General features: G+C 34.5%; 1 protein-coding gene and 2 long non-coding RNA genes across 14 annotated transcripts in view; 2 read left to right on the forward strand and 1 right to left on the reverse strand.

The window, feature by feature from the left end:
• The window catches only part of LOC127841134 (uncharacterized protein CXorf38 homolog), a 335,137-nt gene that overhangs the window by 283,402 nt on the left and 28,270 nt on the right, over window positions 1-23,465 (forward strand). The gene's annotated exons all lie outside the window — the stretch shown is intronic.
• LOC127841148 (uncharacterized) lies at window positions 1,538-19,118 on the forward strand. Of its 3 annotated transcripts, none has more exons than XR_008030732.1 (6): window positions 1,538-1,651; window positions 10,050-10,111; window positions 11,783-11,852; window positions 12,584-12,704; window positions 15,521-15,631; window positions 17,715-19,118. It is a non-coding gene; the product is annotated as an uncharacterized LOC127841148 (long non-coding RNA). The 3 variants fall into 3 exon arrangements; XR_008030733.1 differs by having other exon boundaries at window positions 11,783-11,844; XR_008030731.1 differs by lacking the exon at window positions 1,538-1,651 and adding an exon at window positions 9,483-9,517.
• Window positions 3,526-4,727, reverse strand: LOC127841152 (uncharacterized). The gene is made up of 2 exons (XR_008030737.1): window positions 4,600-4,727; window positions 3,526-4,279 (listed from the first exon to the last, which is right to left on the reverse strand). It is a non-coding gene; the product is annotated as an uncharacterized LOC127841152 (long non-coding RNA).

Raw genomic sequence — 23,465 nt, forward strand, 5'->3', positions numbered from 1 at the left:
GCCGAACAGATCATGTCTTAATCAATAAGTAATTCATGTTCATTAAGGATTGTGACAAAATATTAAATATAATGTCAAAGAGTCAAAAACCCTTTTATTTCAACTCAATTCATGTTTGACATGAATACAGGAGCCAAGAAGTGCGTAAATGTAGAGACGAAGCGGGCAATAATATTTTAAAATGATGAATTACATTACAAAGTATATGATATGGTTCTTATTACATATTCTTTCTTGATTATACAACTTTAAATAACTGTGCATTTATTCAAGGAATACGAAACCGCACATTCAGGTTAAGTAATTCGATGTATGACAGCGTGCTTGGGTAATTCATTGATACAAATGCCATAGTTGATAACTGTTTTGAATTTCAAATATATTCTCTGCATACTGTCTAACTGACGCACAGGGATCGTTAGGTAAAAAATACTCTATTATACTATATACATATATACAAGGGATACAACTGTCAAATTTCCTGCACAACATCATGGTCTGAACAATAGCAAAAAAATCGCTTCCAAAAGCAATAATTACACAAACAAAACTGTATAACAACAGCTCAGACATTTATCTATCAGATAATTACTATGTTTATAGCAGTAAAAGTGTTCATAGTTGTGTTTGAAACGAAAGTTTCATGAAAAACGGTAAAATTTTCGAAATGCGACACAGGTGTGCACACCCACTTTGACACATTTTGTTTCATAATTTAATAATTACAGTGAAGTTGAGCAAATTTTACCTTGTTTTATTATCCATAGACACTTTATTAATCAAAGTAGACACCTTCCAAAATTGCATGTAACTGCATATATGTAAAACACCGTAAATATTAAATTTGTTTACATTTCTACTATCTTCAAGGATTTGTATGCAGTTTGTCAGGTAATGTTACGTGGAACGTGAATGGCTGGATTTATTACTGCAGTGGAATTTCAACCAATCAAATCGCATGTTAGAAATACATGTGAACTATCCAAAATAGTAAAATATGCTCACTAAATAGTAATTATGTTCTATTTTACTATGAAAAAAAACTATCCAAGGAATATGTACCAGCAAAAGAGCTTTATAACAAAGGAATACGAAAATTACTTCTAGAATTCTCAGTTTTCAGCTGTGCACACCGGTGTCCAAGTAAGGATTTTTGAGCATTTTGAATAAAACTTTCTCTCTTAGTTCAATGAAAATCTTGTACCTAATTGCCAAGTGTATTATTTTCTGAAAGATAAATGTCTTGGCTGTTGTAATACAGTTAAATTGGTGTATTTATTGCGTTTGGAAGCAAATTTTTCGCTATTGTTTACACCATGGTTGTGTGCAGGAATTTTCACAGTTGTATCCCTTGTATATATATGTAGTATAATAGAATATTTTTACTTAACGGTCCCAACGTCGGTGAATACGGACCCATAGCATCAATAATAGTGTAATCGCAAGCTCCTCGCAGAGTTGTCGTTCGTCCCTCACCCGTCGTGCAAACAATTGGTGTAATGCGCTAGCCGACAGCGACACTTTAATTCGGGAAATTGCGAACTGATCCAATATGGTAGATAAAAAGTGTGAAAGAAAGACGAAGTCAATAAAAAAAGCAATTATTGCTTTCTGTAATGGTACCATTTGCATGAGTTTGTGGTTTAGACAGGTAAACTTGTAATATGATTATAGGTGCTACCTAATTTACGGGCAAAAGCTTTTTAAGTTTTTTTGATAACTATGTATTTTTAATAAATATATTGACATGATTGTGTTCAAAATATTATAATTGTTGCAATAATTAAGTAATGCATCCAAAAAAAAAATCAATCTTAAAACAAGTTACATGTTCCAAGCTTAAAGATCTAGCATCTCATATATTTTTTGTTTTCTAGCCACAGGAATTTATAGCTGGTTAGGTGTCTGTAGTATAGTGGATGGGGTGTCTGCTAACTGGCTTAGTCACTGGGAGGTCTCTGTATTGATCTCTTAAGTGGGAGCATTCTTTAGATAACCCTAAAGACATACTATGGCGTACCTTTTGGGTTGAAAGTCAAGAAGACCTACAAGTTAAAAAGAGAAATGTACGTCAAAGTACAATAATTGTACGTCGACATAAATATAAAATACACTTCGAAGTATATATTTGTACGTCAAAGTACACTTTGTACTTCGACATACATGTTTGTACTTCGACGTACACATTTTTTGAACAGCCAATCAAAACACTAGTCTCTTGAGCCGCTTTTCCTTCAGATTTATTCATAATAAATGTTTAAAATCTCTTTTTTAATTGAGGACAAAATGAATAAAAATATCAGAATGGCAAAAAAACAACGCATAGAAGTTTCAAGTATTTAATGCATTGAAATAGATTATGTACAAATTTGAAGAAGATTCAATTGTTACCTTTTTAAAATTAAAATTATTCAGCATATTGTGAGTATTTATTGATCATGCGGGGCGGAGTATCAAGACCGTCCAGTGCATTACTGTGTAGGAAATTCCCAACGGTAACCAAACAGTTACCAAGCATTAACAGGATAAATAATGTATTATGACCTCTCCGTGGGTCGTATTTTGTGATAACCAAAACTTGCATAAGTCAGAGGTTAATTCCGCCACGCCAGGTCAATAAATACGCACAATATCTATGAGTTAGCGGTCGATAGTCGCATAATATGGTATAAATTATAATAATAATAATGTTTAATAAATACGCACAATATCTTTGAGTAAGCGGTCGATAGTCGCATAATTTGGTATAAATAATAATAATACTTCAATGTCAGATATCTCTAAAAGCAACAGATGTAAGGTGTCTTCTGATTGGCTAACACTCAAAGGTCGGTGAAAACTGTACGTCGAAGTACATTTCTCGTTCTACCTAGTAGGTCTTGTAGACTTTCGACGTCATGGTACGTCGTATAGACACTAAGTACTGGTCCTACCCAGGAACCAGTTTGTTTCATCAAATGTCTCAATTCAACTTGACAGCTTGCTAAAGCAGTTGCATTAAGCATACAGTACATGTGATGTGTCAAATCAATTTTGATTGACAAATTTGACAGGATTTTTTTTAATCCAATAAGTTTTAGACTGCCAAATAACACACACTACGTATTGAAAGCCATACCTGGAGCTTTCGTCTGTATACTACTGACTTCATCAGAAGAATGATTTCTACTGTTGGGAAACGTTAACACCACTAATTGTCTTCTTATTTATTATCAATGTATAATTATGTGTAACAGCATAACAACATACTTGTTTCGCAATTAAAATATTTAATAAATACAGGTATCTTGCAGGTTTCTAATTTTCTTTCGCAAACTATTGTTGAATAGTTTAAATTGTGTCGCCACTAAAAAACTAGCCATTTTGTAGCAATTCTAAAATCACAGTCTAAACTGCATTCACTTAGCTTTACAGTTACAATTTGAATGCAAATATTAGAATGCATCATGTTATATCATCCATATTTTTTTATTTAAACATTCAAATAACACATAATACAGTACATATATAAAAAGATATGTGGTATTGAGTGGATATACAAAACACTTCACATCATTTATTTGCACATAAAATAATAGTTACAAAATAAGTAAAACTCATCAACCTACATTTCAAGAATATTTACGTATATGAAATTACAAAGTGGTGTTATTGTATTACCTTTTACAAAATTAACATTGCTGGTTTTGCACTAGCCATAAAACATTTATCATGGATTAGCAAGTAACAACCAATTTATTAATTACACAATAGAACGGAAATCATATTAATTGCATTATGCATTTACTAAACAAGCTATTTGCTACTGTTTAGAATTACACTATCTTACTAAAAATGATCACTGGTACTTAGTGCTTTTACATACTTGTGGTAAGTTTTGTATTACTAGTTTGACAATAATCGGCAGACACTTGTCGATATACAGACAAAATTTGCATGGAAACTTTTCATATTTTTTCAGCATAATTGCCTTCAAATTGTTAATTTAACAACCCTTTGACATTGTTTGCACATCTGATCTTATTATACCATAGCTGATTTTTGTTTATAGATAGACATATATAGACTTTTCAAAGTTCTATAAAAGTTCACACATGTTCCATCCAAGTAATCAATCAGAACCAATAAAGATCACCACAGATAATAACTGTGTGTATAGCTTGGAAATTTTGATAGTTCGGGAATCCCTCCTCTGTTGATTTCTGTAAACCAAAACTGTCAGTTTTGCTGGATATAATGGCTTGTATAATGCCCAGCTCTTGCCTTGGCAGAACAGCTTCTAAAAACGGAAAACCAACAAATATCTTAAAATTTGATCAATAATGCAGACAATTTATAAATGTCTTGTTTTTGTTGATTTCGAATCTGGAAGATTTTTTACGTTAGATTGTGGTACGAAAATTCCAACGGTATCGGATTTCGGGGTTCTAGGCCTAAACTATTTATAGTGATATGTAACCTTTTGGGATATCGGTAAAGAGCGAGCAGACGAGGTGAAAATACTTTAAAAATTAAAGCTAAAAGACTAAAAAGTTAGATCTGAATATCTTAAAAATTTATGAATAAATGTGTTTCTGTTGGGTAACAACGACAACTTACCAGAATATTGCTCATGATCAAACGTAAAACTTCTTTCTGAGAGCGAATGGAAAATGCGTCTCAAATTCTGATACATAAACAGTAGGGTGTCGTTATTGAAATACCGCGAGAATACTTGAAGAATAGAGATGCCAACTATAGTGTTTAAAGCAAATAACATTTTAACAAGCGTTTGTGATTTGTCAGGATAATAATAACAATAAGATATCGAAAAGATCAAAGCAAATAAATTCGACAGAAATCGGAGATTCAGCAATATATTAAAGACGGGTTATGTTCCCCTAAATTGTGTTCGGTGAAGACTGTTACTATATGTAGTGAACCAGTCTTCGGCTTATACCCACTAAAGAAGAGCATTCAGGGGAGATAATTGAGTAATGACCTAATTCTGGAACGGTTGCGAAGAAAAACAAATAATGCGAGAATATTTAGTGCGATTCGCTAAACAATTATGATGTCATTGATTTAACTTTTTCTAAGGTATGTATTTACATGTGATTTAGCATATGTCAAAGTGTTTTTGATTTGTTCAAGTTCATAAATAGCATCGCGAAAATATATGTCGCGTGGCAAATTTTTTTGAGACGTATCCATATGTGGTATTCTTATGTAATTTTATGTCTAAATTTCCATATGTATCAACGGTCAACGCCCGCTTCGCGGGCTTTTGCCCGTATAAGTTCTTGCAGTTTCAATGTTCCTTAACCCTTGCATTGTTGATAACATTTTGCACCCATGGCCAAGAGAGAGCGCATTGCAACTATCAGCATCCCATTGCCATGGTATAGTACCAGAAAGGCCGTTTACCAAAAAGGCCTTCCCAAAAAGGCCGCACCAAAAAGGCCGCATAAGTGAACCAAAAAGGCCTCATGGTATACCAGAAAGGCCACACAATATTTTGTATTATCATTGAATAGTTAAGCTGAATATAACAATCATATCTATTAAATAGTCATAACTTTTTTATTAGTCTACTTAAAAGCCGTTAATTTTATAAGCAAAGTCGGGAAAAGTGTCGCGAATTATCGCATACTGTATGAATTGTTCGTTAGTCACAATATTTTTCCTTGAGTAATAGATGTTTCAGTTTTTTAATTTAAAGCCGTTAATTTTGTAATCAAAGTCGGAATAATTATCGCCAATTAGCACGTAGGAATTATCCGTTTAATAAAATTATATTTTTATTTCAACTTTCTGTTTGCATCGTAATGTGTAACAAATGAGTAATGGAGGTGTTGTACACTGGACTTTATTTTGCATTTAAAATAATGTTTTTAAATCGTGCAAATTATACGTATTTCTTAACGAGTGTTTATTGTTTGTGTGTTGACATTGTGTGAGTGTTGTGGTATGACCTCCTATCCTTGTATAGGATGCGGCCCCGACGGCATGCAGTAGAGTAAGACTGGTGTAACCGATGGCAACATCGCAAACGTTTTATTTTAATCCGATATAACACATCTACAATGTGTTAGGACAAAATGAGCATTGTTACAATCGTATAACATAGTCAATGTCGTCAAAAAAGTAACATACACAATATATAGTGTACAAAGTTATTCTTAATTACTATGTAAAACAATTAAATAAATAAAATAAAATATACGCAATGAATTAATTACTGCTAAAAGGCAAATATTTAATATTAACATATATAATTAAGTACATAATATATTATTATATATTATTAATTTCCTCGTAAACTATTTTTGCAATGTTTAAAATAAAAGAAGTTGAAAGAATTTGCACTGGTAAAAAAAACTCGCTAATCAGATCGGGTATCGAAATGTCAAAAGTCATTCACAGTTTGCGGCATCTGTTTTGATAACGGATTAGTAGAAAGCCCACATATGCAGGGTTTTCATTAGGAGGCGGCCGGCGGCCGATTCGACCGCCTCAAATGTTATTCAGGCCGGCTCAAATTCGGAAAGAAAATTAAAACAAAACATCGGCAAATTTTCACGACGATGACGAGGTATTTAGTATTCGTTAATATACTAACTGTCTGAAACGGAAGTAAACAACCTTAACCGATATATGTTAACTGCTTTCTCATTGGTCGTATCGATATAATTGTCCAATCGCGAAGCGGGTAACGAGACTGTACGACTTTGATTCAAGGTCACAAACTGTGACAAAGTCAACAATTGGATATGTAAAAAAAAAGAAAAATAAACGACTTTTTCGTTTGTGTTTCGAGTAAGAACGATAGTTCGCTGTTGAAGTTATCTTGTTCCAGTTTTTTTAACGTTTATCATTTACCGGCACCTCCGGATAAATGCACTTTCCTGCTACACTTACATTTCGTTTTTTATTTGATTTTCGACAGATTTCGTTGATGTTTGTTTTTTTCCGCGGAGTTTTGATCCTCCGAGCGGTAAGTGGATTTATTTGTTACCACATTTTACAGGAGGGTGAGTCTTTCATTAGGATAAATGAAACTCTCGAGCCCCAAACTCTCCTGATTTTTTCCTGATTAAGGTCGGATTTGGTTGGCTTAAATGCTAAATATATTGAATTGGCACTGCAATGTTAAGCTATGTCCAAATTTGTATTTGAAAAAATGGCCCAAAGAAGATTCCTCAGCAAAATATTTAAATCCTAAGATTGCATCAGCTGGGGCAACATATGTCCGATTTTTTTCCCAAATAATTTCCTAAGTTAATAAAAAAACAACAACAATTATTCTCATGTCAACAGGCACGCAATCTTTATAAACTGAATAATCAATTATTTCAGAAAAAGACAGTCATTGTGTACTCTTAACACAGTATTACTTATAAATGTTCAGGTATTTGCTCATAAAATGCTTCAGTATTATTGTTTTAATTATTGTGATGTTTATCAGACTTTATTTTTCTTAAGGTAATTTACTCCTTTGGTAATAGTATTTGAATTGCTATTCACATACTCTTGGTAAAATGGGATCGTGTTAAGTAGAGGTTAATTATATTGAATGTTATTGTTTGACATGTGATAAAGATGTTTACAGTGTGTACTGTTTCTTCTTATTTGCAATAACTACTTGTGGACTAGTCATTTAAATTGGTTTAGTTATATATTTTGAAATGTCATAGTCATTATTGGAAGTTACAACTTATTAAAATGTTAAAATTTCCAGTGTTTGTTTATTTCAGATTTTCATTAATACTGTAAAGAATACATGTTATGTACTGCACAGAAATTATACATTAAGCTAGGGCCCGGGCCCTTCGCCCCTGACGGGGACATTCCACCTCAGACCCATGCATCTACATGAAAATTTAAAGAAATAGATTTTGATATTTGCTAGCCAAAGCATTTTTTTCTGTTTTGAATCTCTTAAAAATACAGGTGTCTTAAAGCTCAGGAGAAGCGATTTCTTTGTTTCAAATAAGTTAAATTGCAGGTGCTTCCGGGGGTCTCTGGCCCCCTGGACCCCTGTCCAGGGTGTGCCCTGAACCCACCGTTGCTCTATCGGCACCCAGATTTTATTTTCAGGATTTCAAATTTGGGACAATTGACACCCCTGAGAGTTGATGTAACCTGAGGACTTTACAATTCACATTAACATCCTCTATTTTAACTGAGGAAAATCATGTAAAATATGTGCCCAAAATCGCTCAAAAGCCACGATTTGGCACCTTTATTTCAAAAAATTTCCGGGGGGCATGAGTAAGTTTACCCCCTAGAACGTTGGCCTCCTCAAATAACTCAAAAGCCTGCTACAAAGAATCCTAATGAAAACCCTGCATATGGTGTAAAATGACACTAATTGGCACCTATTGATAATTACTTAGGCATTTTAAAATAGTTTCTTAACTTTTAACGATATAAAATTAGATCCATTAAATTTGGAAGACTTAAACCGAAAGAAATAAAAATGCTTTATTTTATGTTATATTATTAAAAATTATAACTGATTGTCTATATCATTACGCATTTCATTAGAATTACAAATATATTTAGCAAACTTTATAATGTCTTTTTTATTAGCCGACTGCATTAGAATGTCAAATTTATTTAACGTTGGCCACCTTTGAAAATATGGTTTCAAATGTTCCTTTCTAATTTCTCTATATAGAGGACAAACAAGTAAAAAGTGATAATCGTTTTCTATAGCGTGTCCATTGCAAAACTTACATTTTCTATTTTTGCGTAGTATCTTATTATAACGACCGCTTTTGATCTCTAATTTATGTGACAAGTATGAGGCGAACAATGCACCACCTCCGAGTTCCTGGCTAAGGTCGGTCAAGTGCACGGTGTTGTGCTGGAGAAATGCACATGTATATTTTTTATGTAGTTTAAATTCTGTTGTATTTTGTCACGTTGACTGTATATTCTATGCAATTTTCGTTGTAAATTAATTTTTTTGTTATAAAGAAAATAAAAATAAAGTTCATACATGTTTTATGTCGTACTCCATTTTGATTTAATAGAACATAGAATTCACATGTTAAACAATATTATCATGTAATTGAAATTAATTGAAATTATGTATATTTTGTAATAAAGAAAATACAAACTTAATTCATGTTTTATGTCGTACCCTATTTTCAATTAATTGCAGATATGTATATTTTGTAATAAGGAAAATAAAAACTTCATACATGTTTTATGTCGTACTCCACATTATTTAATAAAAAATAGAATTCACATGTTTAACAATATTATTATGTAATTATGTTGTATTTTGTCAGTGTGACTGTATATTGTCTTTAAATGTTTGCTTGTAGAAGTAGGTGTAAAAGTATAACATACTAAAATAACAATAATTGCTCTAAGGCCTTTTTGGTTCATTTTTTGGCCTTTTTGGTAACCTTTGAGGCCTTTTTGGTAAGGCCTTTTTGGTATTCGGCCTTTTTGGTATGCGGCCTTTTTGATTTTCAGCCTTTGTGGACCTAAACCATTGCCATTGGGTTTGAACTAACTTTAGGTAAAAATGAAAAATCATCTGCAAGTGCAAAATATGACTTGGAAAGCTGATTTTTGGTCATTTCTTAGCAAAAGAGAAGATTATAAGTGCATTAAATGCATGAATTCAGATGATTTGACCTGGAATAGTTGTTTTTCAAGTTGATCCCCCACCCTTATATAGCCGAATAAGGGCTAAATTGCTTTCCAACTTAAATTCAAAGGCATATTGGTTGACCGTGTAGCATTATTGTGCTACATGAAGTCAGCATTCAACGCCTGGGTCTCCCTGATCAAGTAACGCAACAATAGGTTGTGCGTAAAGCATTAACATTCAAACAGAGCCCCATTTCACTGACATGGAATGGCGGACGTTTTTACAGTTTGGACAGTGCAGCAGATGCTTAGCTGAGCCAGCATTCATGTTTAGTACAATCATGAATATAACAAGCTTTATCACTTCATATTATTCATAGAAATACACTTAAAATACATAAATGCATGTGTTTTTTTCATTTTATATCTATTTCTATTGGGTATTTTGACTTTTTCAGGTAGAGGAATGTCTGCGACTAAGCCGAGGGCCACTGCACAAGGGTTATTGATGACAAAACAGGTTATAATACTAAATTATTATCATGTACACAAGCAAATCAGCATATTTATGATGCTTAAGGTGTGAAATACTACCATAATCAGGTTTGTCGTCACTCAAACCCTTGCCGTTGTGCAATTCTCCGTGCAGTTTGAATCTATTGTTCCGCGTCCCGACACGTAAAGCTCGTGCTTTTCTGGCAGCAGAAGTTGGCACTTAACAGGTTTATCCTTGTTCCTGAGCATGTATGCAGTACAGCTGAGTTGATTTGCTACTTGTAACCCTACAATTAGCTTGTGTTTGGTATTGTTTTCTCACAATATGCTTACTGTTAATGTTCTGGCTTGAAAGGATGTCGGATCGGACTTAAACATAGGATTGTTGTAGCAAGTGTCCCCTTCATCATGTAATAACCTTAGAGGGATCTTTTTGCCAAAATGTGGCACTTTCAGCAACCAGTTTTGTTTTTTATTTGGTACATGCTTCTCTCATTCAGTGATGTAAGGGAAATATTGACCTTATTTGCGTGTCTTTGCATACAAAGGTGACATGGATCTATGATATTTGTTGTGTTGAAAATTCTGCGGGAAGCTGTGTCACCAGAAGAAGTACTAGAAACCCCTTTCAGGAAGCCTACATTGATCTGAGCTCCCTTTCTGCCCCTGTTAGTACATTGAACCTCATTGCTAAGCTTATAATGCTTGCCTACATATATGTATCTTGTACATTTTAACCTTTCCTTCCAGTCTAAACACCCAACATGAGCATTTTTTTCTTTCGCTCGGTTATGAACCTCCATTTTGACCTGATTGCCACCATAAAAATAGTCAAAAGTACTTATTTTGTGCCCAAAATATGAAATTTTGTATTCTCTTGAACCTCTAAATGAGAGCTGGCAGTGCATATTGACCATCTGCTGCAGTTTAAAGGCACCCACGACATTATTTGCTACAATATATCATTGGCTGCTGGTAAATAAAGGGTCTCCGAACGACAAGGCGCTTTCAAGATTTCACACTTTTATTGTTGCGCAACAACAAGTTATAGAAGGTTATTGATTTCTACACTTTAAAGTATCTTTGATCTCTCATTTTTACTAATTTGTTTATTGTTTTGGATGAAATTGGATATTTTTTTGCTTTGAAATTGACATTTTTGGGGTGATTTAAAAAAAACAACACTAAAGAGACGTTTTGTAAAATTGCTTAGAGTTAAAATATCTAACAAATTCATTCTTTCCTCACCCCGCATAAGCCCCACGTGCCTATCCATTTGGTTTGTTTTGATATATTGTTGCAGATATTGAACACATCAGCTTTAAATCGTAAAGGGACATTTAAGCTTTTACAGGCCTAAAATCGCCTTCTTCAGACGGAAAACACCAGCGTGTAAAAATATGATATAAAATGGCCAAATGGACAGCCAAACTTAATATATTGGTGCAATATGAATAGGAAGATAATAAAATGCAATAAAAACACATTTTAATCAGAATATATTTCTCCTTTAGGTTACAATATACTAAATCTTTTTTATGTTCAATGCTATACCCTCTTAAGAATGGAACGTCATTTATTTGAAGACACAATTCTCTGTATGGGCACTTGCCATGACTTTATTTTTGAATATTTCTGTGTGCATGTGGTAGGGAAAACATTGTTGTATACTACAAATTCAGTGTTTTGCTTATAGGTTGGAGACTTCATGAGATTTTGACAGATGGCGGGAAACCCTCATCAACTGGAGATCAGCCGGTAAAAAGGTGACCTTAAAACGGTGACCGTTGATTCGCGTCGAGTTCTTTCTTACATACTGCATGACCTATCTTTTTTATTGTTTAAATCCATTCGGCTTGGCATGTTCTTTAAGAAAAGGTATGGGTTTCAAACCTATGGGGGTGTCTACGCGCAAAAGTTTGACTTTATTTTTCGTTGAAGTTGTCGGTTTTACATTGAATTTGTTAAGGAAATCTTTTGATATATTGTGACCATAAAGCTGATAGTTGAATTATTGCAACTAGTGAAATTTACAACTGGCCTTTCAATGTGTTCTACTCGGCAGCCGGTCTGTCCTGTTAAATTTTGACTGTCTTTTGCCTAATCTGCGTACTGGGTAATTAATCTAACAAATGCTAGTCCAAATTGATGACGACTTAGTCGCATAACAATCTAATTATTAATCTTATTATAAATTATATGTATATCAATTTGTGTGGTTGTAATTGCAATTGTGATAGGATTGTTTTATACCCGGGTTCTTCTATTCACCTTAAGGTTGTAATTACATAGAACAAACACAAATGATAAGTTAAACTCACATTTATTTTAACTATTAGATCAAAATTAAATAATTCGTATCAGAGGAGTAAACTCTGCAATGTATTGATAGTTGTATATCAGTGTATAAACTAGTCATCAGGATCAACCTGATTACCTTGCCCTTGATGGGAGGGCCGACCTAAAACAACGTGTGAATGTCAGAGTTTATTTACAGGTCATCGCTGCGTCTTCACGACTACCTTATGTGCTGACCTGCGACCTAAATCTACATTTTCCGGATGGTTTCCGGATGATAACTCAAGAACGCTTGGGCCTAGGATCATGAAACTTAATAGGTACATTGATCATGATTCGCAGATGACCCCTATTGATTTTGAGGTCAGTAGGTCAAAGGTCAAGGTCACGGTGACCCGAAATAGTAAAATGGTTTCTGGATGATAACTCAAGAACGCTTAGGCCTAGGATCATGAAACTTGATAGGTAGATTGATCATGACTCGCAGATGATCCCTATTGATTTTCAGGTCACAAGGTCAAAGGTCAACCCTTCAAGATCGGATTATTGGTGGTTGTTTTATCATGAAAGGTCATGCTGTGGTGCTGGACCTTTAATTTTCAACCCACAGAGAATTGGAAACCTTGTGAACCTTGTGGTTTTGGTAGTTCCATATTTGGACCTTGTTTTGGGAAAATGGGGCTTAATGCATGTGCGTAAAGTGTCTGTCCGTTTTGTCTGTGCAATCTGCACAGGCTAATCAAGGACGACAATCTCCTTCTAAACCTGATTTTTAGTTAGAAGATACTTACTTTCAACGAAAAACTTCCATAAAAGCCAAAAGTGTGGTCCCTGATAAGCCTGTGGTTAATACACAGGAAATCGGGAAGGACACTTAATGCACAGGCATTAAGCCCAGTTTTCCAAGAACGAGTTTCAAATATTGCTGTGGTGTCAGACCTTTCATTCTCAATTTACGGTAAAAAGGGAACTTATATGTTTGTGGTAGTTTCATATTTGTTTTTGTCCATGATTTTTTTTTGCTATTGCATGGAATTTCTTACCTTATATTTTGTTGAGACCTTGATTGTTGATATTAAATTTGAGTATGTCATTAGCATTTATTAATAGTTCAGATGATGTATTATTATTTATTTTGTGGAATTTTTTAAATAATATTTCTATTGCAAAAGTTCAGAGATATTTTTATTAATATTTTTCTTGTATATTTGCCAACATTAATCTGATGTTGATCTTTACGCAATATCTTTAAATACCAGTATGCACAAAATATAATATTTGTTATGCATTGGCATAGCAAAGGGGAAGTAAAGAGCCCATATACTGATATATGATAACCGTTTAACTCTTGAAACAAGTGCAAAAACCAATCTGAGTTTGAATACATGATAAAAAATAAGCTTGAAATTTTAGAATTGCATAATTTTTTAGAAATTCTCTTTGAAAAAGAGGCCTTTCTCTTAGGGGAAGGGGCCTTTATAAGGCCCTTGCTAAAGAAGGAAAAAAGCCCGATATACTACAAGAAACACATGTTTATGCAAGCACGGACTATTTTCATAAGCATGATAATGTGTAATTGATGATAAGATCAGCTTGCTGTTTGTTGTTGTTGTGGTTGTTTAACTAAAGAATCAACTCTTATTGTTGTTTACTGTCTAGTTAATGCAAAGAATCAATGTATTTCATGAACTTAATCACTGGTCATCTTAGTTCATATACATGTATAGATAATGCTTGTAACAGCCTTAAGAGCAGTGTACACTTTAATCCAGGGACTTGAGATATTGGAAAACAAGGAGTTGAATGTTCATTTTAACATTATCCAAACTTGTTGACATAATCCAAACTTGACAGAATCCAAACATGTTGACATAATCCAAACATAAACAGGTAATGATCTCAGATCAAACAAGGTACAGTGTTCTGCAAAAAGGGGCAGGGTTTAGCAGGGTGTTATTTTGCTCCATAGATCTTTCCCTTAATATCCTCAAAACTAAAAAATTAACAACCTAAAGAGGTAGAAATGTATTTTCGTCTACCGTTTAATTGAAGAAACATATTGGTTTTTATTTATCAGTGGTTAAAAATTGCATGGTTACATAATCCAAATGATATTCTTTGAAATGCATTAATAAACAGGAATATGTTTGATTATATTTTATAGACTACATAATGGTAATTTTGTGTTGGTTGAATAGGTCACATACCTCAAATAAACTAATCCTGGCTATGAGAAAATGGGGCTTAATGCATGTGTGTTAAGTGTTGTCCCAGATTAGCCTGTGCAGTCTGTACTGGCTAATCAAGGATGACACATGCTTTTAAAACTATATTTTCTCTATAAAGATACTTTCTTTAAACAAAATATAAGATAAAAGTGCAAAGAGTAAGAATATACTTCCTTTAAAAAAGATTCAATGAAAGAGAAAGTGTTGTCCATGATTAGCCTGTGTGGACTGCACATGCTAATCTAACACACCGCTAAATGCACATGAATTAAGTCTTGTTATCCCAGAGTGAGGCTCAAACATAAACAAAGTGAAACTAACTGGTCTTGTTCTGAGAAAACTGGGCTTAATTCCTGTGCTTAAAGGCTAATCAGGGACGACACTTTCCGCTCTAATGGTATTTTTAATTTCAAGGAAGTCCCTTCTTACTGAAAATCAAGTTTAAGCGGAAAGTGTCGTCCTTGATTAGCCTGTGCTAATCTGGGACGACATTTTACGCACATGCATCATCACCAGCTTTCACAGAACAAGACACATCTATTACCAAGGTAAGACTTAAATGAATTCAGAGAATTAATTGTCAAGAAACAAAAATACAGTTGCAATTTGTATTTTTCTGCTTTTGTACAAATTTTCATTTGAAAGAAGTCTTTTAAAAACACAAATACAGATAAAGCAGGAAGTGTCGTCCCTTATTAGCTTCTGCGTGCTGCATAGACTTATCTGGGACGACACTTTATGCACATGCATTAAACCCAGTTTTTACGGAGCACGGATCATACGTAACAGGCCCCAAGCCAGCCAGCAGTGCAACCCCATTTTCCAAATAGACTGCTATAGTACATGATAAGAATAATATGCTGTGGCTGCAACTGGAGTTTCACATTGTTTATATTTGCATTTTTAAGGCATCATCAAACCAACCTGCAGTGCAGCAGCCCAAACTGGGGGCCAAAGAGATGGCTGACCTTGAAAAGGAGCTCGATCTTGACCTTGAAAACTTGGACGTAAATACAGATGTAAGTATCTTAGAGAGAGAGTAAATTGTTGGTGTTTGAAAACTTGGACAGAAATCCAGACATAAGTATCTTAGAGAGTGGAAATGTCCCATGCTTGTAAATGAATCTTAGTTGAAAAGTGTGGTTGGCAATAATGCAGTGTTTGGTAACAGTATTGTGTTATTGCCCTTGGTTAACATCTTATAGGAAGCTGTTCAAAAGAAGTTGTCTATATTATCTTAAAAATGTATAACTTCAATAGAAAATCTGTCACCACTGTTCCTTGGATTAAAAAAAAGGTATGTTCGTTTTTAGGAAATCTAATGAAGTCTAATGCAGCCTCATTCTGGGTTTAATGCTTGTTAATAAAGTGTAATCTCAGATTGGCCTGTGCAGTGTGTACAGGCTTATCAGTGAGGACACTTTACGCCAATACTTGAATTTGGCTAAGAAGAGACTTCTTTTAAAGTAAAATACTGTACCATAAAAGACGTCTAAGGCAAATCTGTGATGACAATATTCGCACATGTATTAAACCCAGTTTTCTCGGAAGCCAGCTTGGCTATATCAATGCTTGTTGTTGTTTGGTTTTATAGGGTGTTGATACAGGGGACACACAGGTAGTTCGAATTCTATGCATAGTGAACATGTAGCGTGGTAGATTAGATGTGAACATGTGTACTGAATGTTACTGTTATTTAAAAATTGGACCGCTTTTTTATGTGCATTTTATCGGTGCATGAACTGTGAGCAAAAATAACGCCTTATATTCATAAAAACAAACGCCTTTTGCGAACAGTTCATATGCCAGCCAATGACATGCATATATATAAATTCAATTCTTATAATAACAACATAATGTGTAAAAAAGCTGCAGTGATTTGAACTATAAGGGCCTTAACCGACTTTAAGTCGCTTGTGTTTTTATCTCGTTTGAGTTTTGGTTTCAACTTTCTTGAATAACAAAATATAAAATATTTTTGCCCAACAATAATGTAATTTCACTATAAACAAATGGAAAACAATTTCGTTAAGATTCAAGCAATACATTCACGTCATTTGGCCTTTTGTTGATGAAAAAGTTGAACAGTTTTAAATAAAATTAAATCACATACAGAGTGGGTTCACAGTGTCTATAACATATGTCACATAAGCAGATTATCCAATCGAAATGCAGCGTTTATTTGAAAATGTAAAAAGTGGTAATTATATCCCCATAACGGGTTTCCATGCAACTATTTTGTTTTTATTTGGTGATGTTATTGTTTTATTTTTGATGTTATTACATTATTTAGTCTTTTATTTATAGTTTCTAGAACATAGTAACACTTGTTCTTACTCTCATAAAAAATGAAAGTTTTTTTAACACATTCTTTTGATTCTAACAATTTACATGTCATTTAATTTTTTAGTAATATCAAAAATTAATATTTTCACCGTTTTATTTAAGATGCTTTTAAACTTAACTTATGTTTAGTTTCAAAGTGTTCTGGGTACTTTTTGTTTTTTGGCAACTTGGTTTAACAGCTTTCCCACATTAGAAGCAAAGTGAAAATGGCTGTGGGCAAAGAGCTTAAAACCAGAACAGCCTGTGAGTAACTCACAGTCTGTTCAGGTTTTATGCTGTATGCTGCTCATCTGTATCTAAGGGTTGGAAATGAAACCTTTATAACTTGAATTCAGTAAGAAAGGTCTTTAATTAAATTTAACTTTCTAAGGGACAACAAATGCGTAAAAATACGTATCTAAGTTCAATAATGAATATTCATCGTTTGAAATGTGTAACAATTTTTGTAGATAATTTAAAAAATATATTGATTACAATATATCATGACACAGTGGTAGTGCATAAGCTTTTTCTTCTAGAGGTCCCTGGGGAAAGCAATAGTTTTCATTAAAATATCTTGACTTTCAATTATTTTTAATTAAGACTATTAAAAAAAGGAAACATATTTGATTACATATTTCAAAAATACAAAAAACTGTGACCCATTCCTTTTAATATTCAAATAATACTCTAGACTAAATTCTGTTCATAAACAAAAAAACATGTTTGTTATATCAGCATGAAATTTAATAGAAACATATAATTTTTGTTTTTCAGGACATAGACCTAGACGAAAATTTATTGGAAGACTGATTGGTCAACTGTGCTTGTAGACGGAAGTGACATTTTGATCATTATAAGGGAAACACGTTTTGAAATTGCATGACTGTGTTCATAGAGTGTTTATAATTTGATTTTAAGTTACATATGAGGTGTACAAGTGATGTGAATCTTTACTTGTGCTGTTTACTATGTTGTCAGTGTTCATTGTTTAATCCCCAGTGGGACAATGGAATACAAATGGTTTGTGAGAATTTGAGACAGAAACAATGTGTTTGAAATCATTTCATTCAGTGCTAATGTAGGTTTGAGGGAACTGAGTGAATACTGCTTGTGCAATTGATAGATACATATTGATTTAAATTATTTTAGCGAAGTTTATACTAAAATTACATTTCAAGTGTGAGGTATGGGACATTCACCAAAGTAAGTTTTTTTCTGCAGTGATATAATTCAAATAAAGCCAGGGTCTATTAAAAATGTTTAGAAAAACTAATTTACATTTTCTTAATATGTCAGCCAAAATTAAAACATCTATGTAACAAAACATAATTGAACTTAGTTCCATTATCTGGCATATAGTTACCTTACCAGCCATTTTCAAGATGTAATAACTATGTTATTGAACTAAAACTCTTGAAACAGTGGGTCTGTTTAGTTATATTGTACATAGTGACATCACATTTGCATGTTTGGAATATTCATACATATGATACAATCTGTTTGTATGATTTTGTTATTTATAATTTGCAATATGTTCCTCACATGTATTGTATGTGGGATACAATCCAGTGCTTTTAATTGTTAAAACACATCTCAATACATTCTGTTGTTTTTGGGGTAAAAGAATAAGAAGCTATGATGTTGAATACCACTGAATACAAGTAAAATAAGCGACTTACTGACATCTATGTTGAGCAATGTGGCAATTGTCTCGGATGAATGTTTAATTATTTGTGTAGTATATTTGAATATATTTGTTAGTTTTTATCTAATTATGACATGTTTAAGTTTTGTTCTAATGATGAATGTTTAAATAATATTTTTGAGTCTTGAATCCAAAATAAGCATTATTGCAATATGTATAATTATTTGGACAAACCATGTTTCAGTAAATTGAAATTATGCATTTATAATATTTCTTGCTGACTCAGTATTGAATAAGGATTGAACACTCTTAAGAAAATACAAATACAATGATGGGGGGGGCAAAGTTTGAATCAAGCCTTTATTCAAGCTGTTAGCATTGATCATTTGACCGTAGTAACAGTGTACATTATATTTATTGATATATAATGACTAATTGACTATACATCACATGTGAATGTTATATCACAAATATTTTGACTACTACTGTAGCATATTGAGGATGGATATACTAAATAAAGTTGAAAATACAAATAGGACGTTTTTGTTTACTTGTAACACCGGATCAAAATGTATTCTGTATTATCATATTTTCATTAAAAGGACCATTTCACAGATTTTGGCATGCATTGAAGTTTGTCATTAAATGCTTTAAATTTGATAAATGTAAACATTGAAACTAAATAGCTCAACTAAAAAACAAGAATACAATTAAAGACCAAAAAAGAAAGAAACAAAAGATAATCCTCAGTTGGGCTCAAATCAATGACCCTTGGATTAAAAGTCTACCACTTAAGCCACTAGGCCATCAGTGCTCCTACAGCAGGGAGTTTATTTTGTGCTTTATTTAAGCAATCCCCATATTGTCAATTTGTTAATGGTGTACTTAATAAACTACACGTATGGTTTATAAGTTTATTATGCATCCATAATTAATATAGAATCAGGCAACTTGATAGTGCGCTTGCATGTGGGGAGCGCTAGCAATAGACCTGCGGAGGCCTGTATGTATATACTAACAAGAGTGGCATTGGGTATGACTCGTGCATTCAATTTAAGGCCTATACTTGTACATCCTTTCTCTTTTACAAAAGATAGACATGCTCTTTAATGTACTAGTAATATATAAAAGTCATTATTATTTGCTTAAGCATATGCACATAATAAGCAGTATAAATGATCTCAAGTTGCCTTCATGAAATCATGCAAATGATAAATGAAATAAAAGTAACGCGTGTGTAAAGTCAAAAGTCTGCACCTAATTACAGCCCCCTATTTACAAAGTTAAGCACATAGTCTTTGAACCGCTCAGGTGGCTTAACTTGTCAACCTGATCTAGTTGTTGTTAAGTGGTTCAATAGACGACTGTTTCTGTTTCTCTGGGCCCTTATGATTAGGAAGTTCATTGGGAGGTAATTCTGGTGCATCAAAGAATTGTTCATTTTCACGATTTTCCTCCCTTGGAGTGAAAAGTTCTGGGCCCGTATTCACCAACCCATTTTTAGACTTAAGAATAAAGAATAGACTTGGAACCAAGAAAAATGTGTTCAGTGTTTACTTATATACAGGCCTCCACTGGTAATTATGTCATTAACAAAATGTTCAACATTAAAAATGATATCGATAGAGATGTTTAATGCCAAGTTTGACTCAAAATTCAAGCAATTATTGAATATATCAACTTAAAGAATATTCTTTATTCTTAGACTTAAGTCTAAGAATTGTTTGGTAAATACAGGCCCTTGTGTCTTTCTCAGATGTTTGCAATTTCTATTGATGACGCCGCCAGATTCTGTTCTTACGTCATACGAACGAATTTGGGGGTTTGCCTCAATTGTTCCCCTTTCTCGTGTTTTGTTCCGTTCCGTCGGTTGTATGCAAACGGTGTCACCGACGTGTAATGGCTTTATGTCACGTGCATTGCGGTTGGAGTAATGCGCTTTACGTTCTTTACTTTCCTTTAGCTTTCGGTGTGCGTCATTGGGTACTGCAGGCTGAAGCTTCGAAGACATGATGGGTAACAGTGTTCTTGTTGCTCGATTGAACAACTGTTGCGCTGGGCTATAGCGAGTAGATTGTTGCGGAGTATTCCGGAAATTTAGCAATGCTATCATAGGATCAGTGTTCGAGTGTTTCGCTTTTTTCATTATGTTCTCGGTCAGTTTTAAAGCATTCTCGGCTTTTCCATTACTTTGGGGAAATCGAGCTGACGAGTATGAGTGAGTAATGTCCAATTCATTTTCAAAAGCTTTGATCTGCTCAGGCTTGAACACTGTAGATTGATCTGACACAAGCGTTTCCGGTATTCCGTGTCTTGCGAAGTGTTGCTTAAGCTTTCTGATGATAATTTTGGACGTGGCTTGTTCCAAGTAATTGATTTCAAAGAAATTGCTGAAATAGTCCAATGTCACTAAGTACTCTTTGTTGTCGAATGTGAACACGTCCGTTGCTACTTTAGCCCATGGACGATCTGGTACGTCGTGTCTGATAAGCGGCTGCTTATACTGCTTCCTACCGAACGACTGGCATGTTTCACATTTGCTGACGTAATCCTTTATTTCTGACGTCATGTTCGGCCGCTAGACACTGTTGCGTGCGCTTGCTAGACATCCTTCAACACCACTGTGAGAATGAATATGTTCTAGCGCGCGTTTTCGCATCGATTTCGGTACCACTACGCGATCTCCTCGGAATATAATTCAATTTTTGAATGAGAGTTCATCGCGCACTGATAATATGGTTTTGCTTCTCTTGGCGTATTTGACCATCCGTTGCCTATTTGATCAATCACGATTCTTAAGGTCGGGTCTGTTAGTGTTTGCTTGCGTAGATTGTTTTGTTTTGCTTAAGAAAGCACAAGGTAGTCCATTATTTTTGTACTTTCAATCTCTTTTTCGTACTCTGAGAGTAGAACGTCGTCGAGTTCCGTTGAACCATGGTCATGATAAGCTCTTGAAAGCGTATCTGATATGTACATGTGTTCGCCTTTCTTGTACACAATGTCATAATCGTACATTTGCAGTTTGAGTAGCATCCTCTGCAAACGTTTCGGAGCTCTGATCAACGGCTTTTTGCTTATTATTTCAAGCGGCTTATGGTCACTCTACAGTCACTTTCCGACCATATACATATTGGTGAAATTTCTCAAATCCGAAAAGCACAGATAAGAGTTCCTTTTCGATTTGCGCATAGTTTATCTCCGATTTTGACATTTTTCGACTTGCAAATGCAACAGGTTGTCCACCTTGAAACATCAAACAACCCAATCCGGTATCGGATGCATCACATTGGATTGTAGTTTCGAGTTTTGAATCGAAATATCGTAGCACAGGGGCATTACACACTGCTTGCTTGATCGCGGGTAGTGCTTCGTCATGCGCATGGGGCCACTGGAATAAGTTTTCCTTGTGTGTAAGCTGGCGTAATGGCTCACACATGTCACTGAGTTTGTGCAGAAACTTTGTCAAATAATTGGCAAGACCTTATAGTCTCTGCACACCCTTCTTGTTTGTTGGTTTCGGCATTTTCATTATTGCTTCAACTTTCGCGGGGTCCGGTTTAACACCTTTGTCCGTTAATAAATGACCAACAAACGGCATGCTTGTCTAATGTAGCTGCAACTTGTCCTTGTTTAGCTTAATGTTGCGATATATGCATCGTTGCAACATTTTTTCACGTTGTTATTATGGTCCCTGACAGCTTGGTCGTATGAGGAGCCTTTGCCGTAGACAATTATATCGTCCGCTATGGCGCATATTCCACTGAGACCACTTAAGATTTCTTGCAAATACTGCTGGAAGTATTCCGGTGCTGCAGATATTCCAAACGGCATCTTGAGCCAACGGTACTTTCCGTAAGGCGTTTCAAATGATGTTAAAAGCTAGGCTCCTCATCTTACTTGACATGCCAAAAAGAATTTTTGACATCGCATTTACTGAATACTTTTGTTTGCGAGAGCTCTGGTAATAAATCTTCAACCACTGGCATCAGGTAGTGGAACGCTTCAACGCTTTGTTAAGTGGCTTAGGATCGATGCATAGACGAATCTTTCCAGAAGCACATTAACAATTACCAAACTAGATAACCAGTCAGTGGGGGCGTCAACAGGGCACAGCTTTTGTGTTTTGATTTTCTGGCTGAGCGACATTCTGACGCATAAAGATTAGGCTCTCCACATTTTCGGCACTTTACTCCAAAGGCAGTGTACTTGTTTGGCATGCAATTTGTTCCACAATATGTACATTTCTTGACGGCTGACTGTGGTCCACTGTGATTGCTTTTGTTTTGTTGCGGCTTCGATTTTCATTTGACGACATGCACATCGTCGGACACACCTGACGACCCATTGCTAATTGACTTGATTTTTGCACTTGAGGCTTCTGCACATATCAATGCATTTTTGCAAAGCTAATTTGTCTTCTTGTAAAAGACGTTTACGCACCTGTGTGTCGCGTATTCCGATAACCAATCGGTCTTTGATTATGTCATCGTCCAATTGTCCATATTCGCATGTCTTGGCAAGTTGGCGTATTTCTGACAAATACGTGTCAAATGAGTCCATCTAACATTGTACGCACGTATGAAACAGGTATCTTTTGTACGTAACGTTGGTTTTCCCAACACAGAATGCTTCGAATTTCTGTAGAATGACGTCTATGTCTTCCTGGCTTTCGTCCTGAGTGAATGCGAATCCCTCGAACACGTCCATAGCCTCCGGTCCTATGCATGTAAGGAACGTAGCGGCACGTAAATCCTTTGCTTTGGCACTTAGTCCTGATGCTTTTTCGTAGTTAATCCACGAGCGCTTAAATTTCTTCCAGTTTGTGGCAATGTTACCGTCCATGTCGAGCTTTCCAGGAAACGGTATTAACGATGGAATTG

The sequence above is a fragment of the Dreissena polymorpha genome, chromosome 8, assembly GCF_020536995.1.
Source record: "Dreissena polymorpha isolate Duluth1 chromosome 8, UMN_Dpol_1.0, whole genome shotgun sequence".
In the NCBI taxonomy this organism is placed as follows: Eukaryota; Metazoa; Mollusca; class Bivalvia; order Myida; family Dreissenidae; genus Dreissena; species Dreissena polymorpha.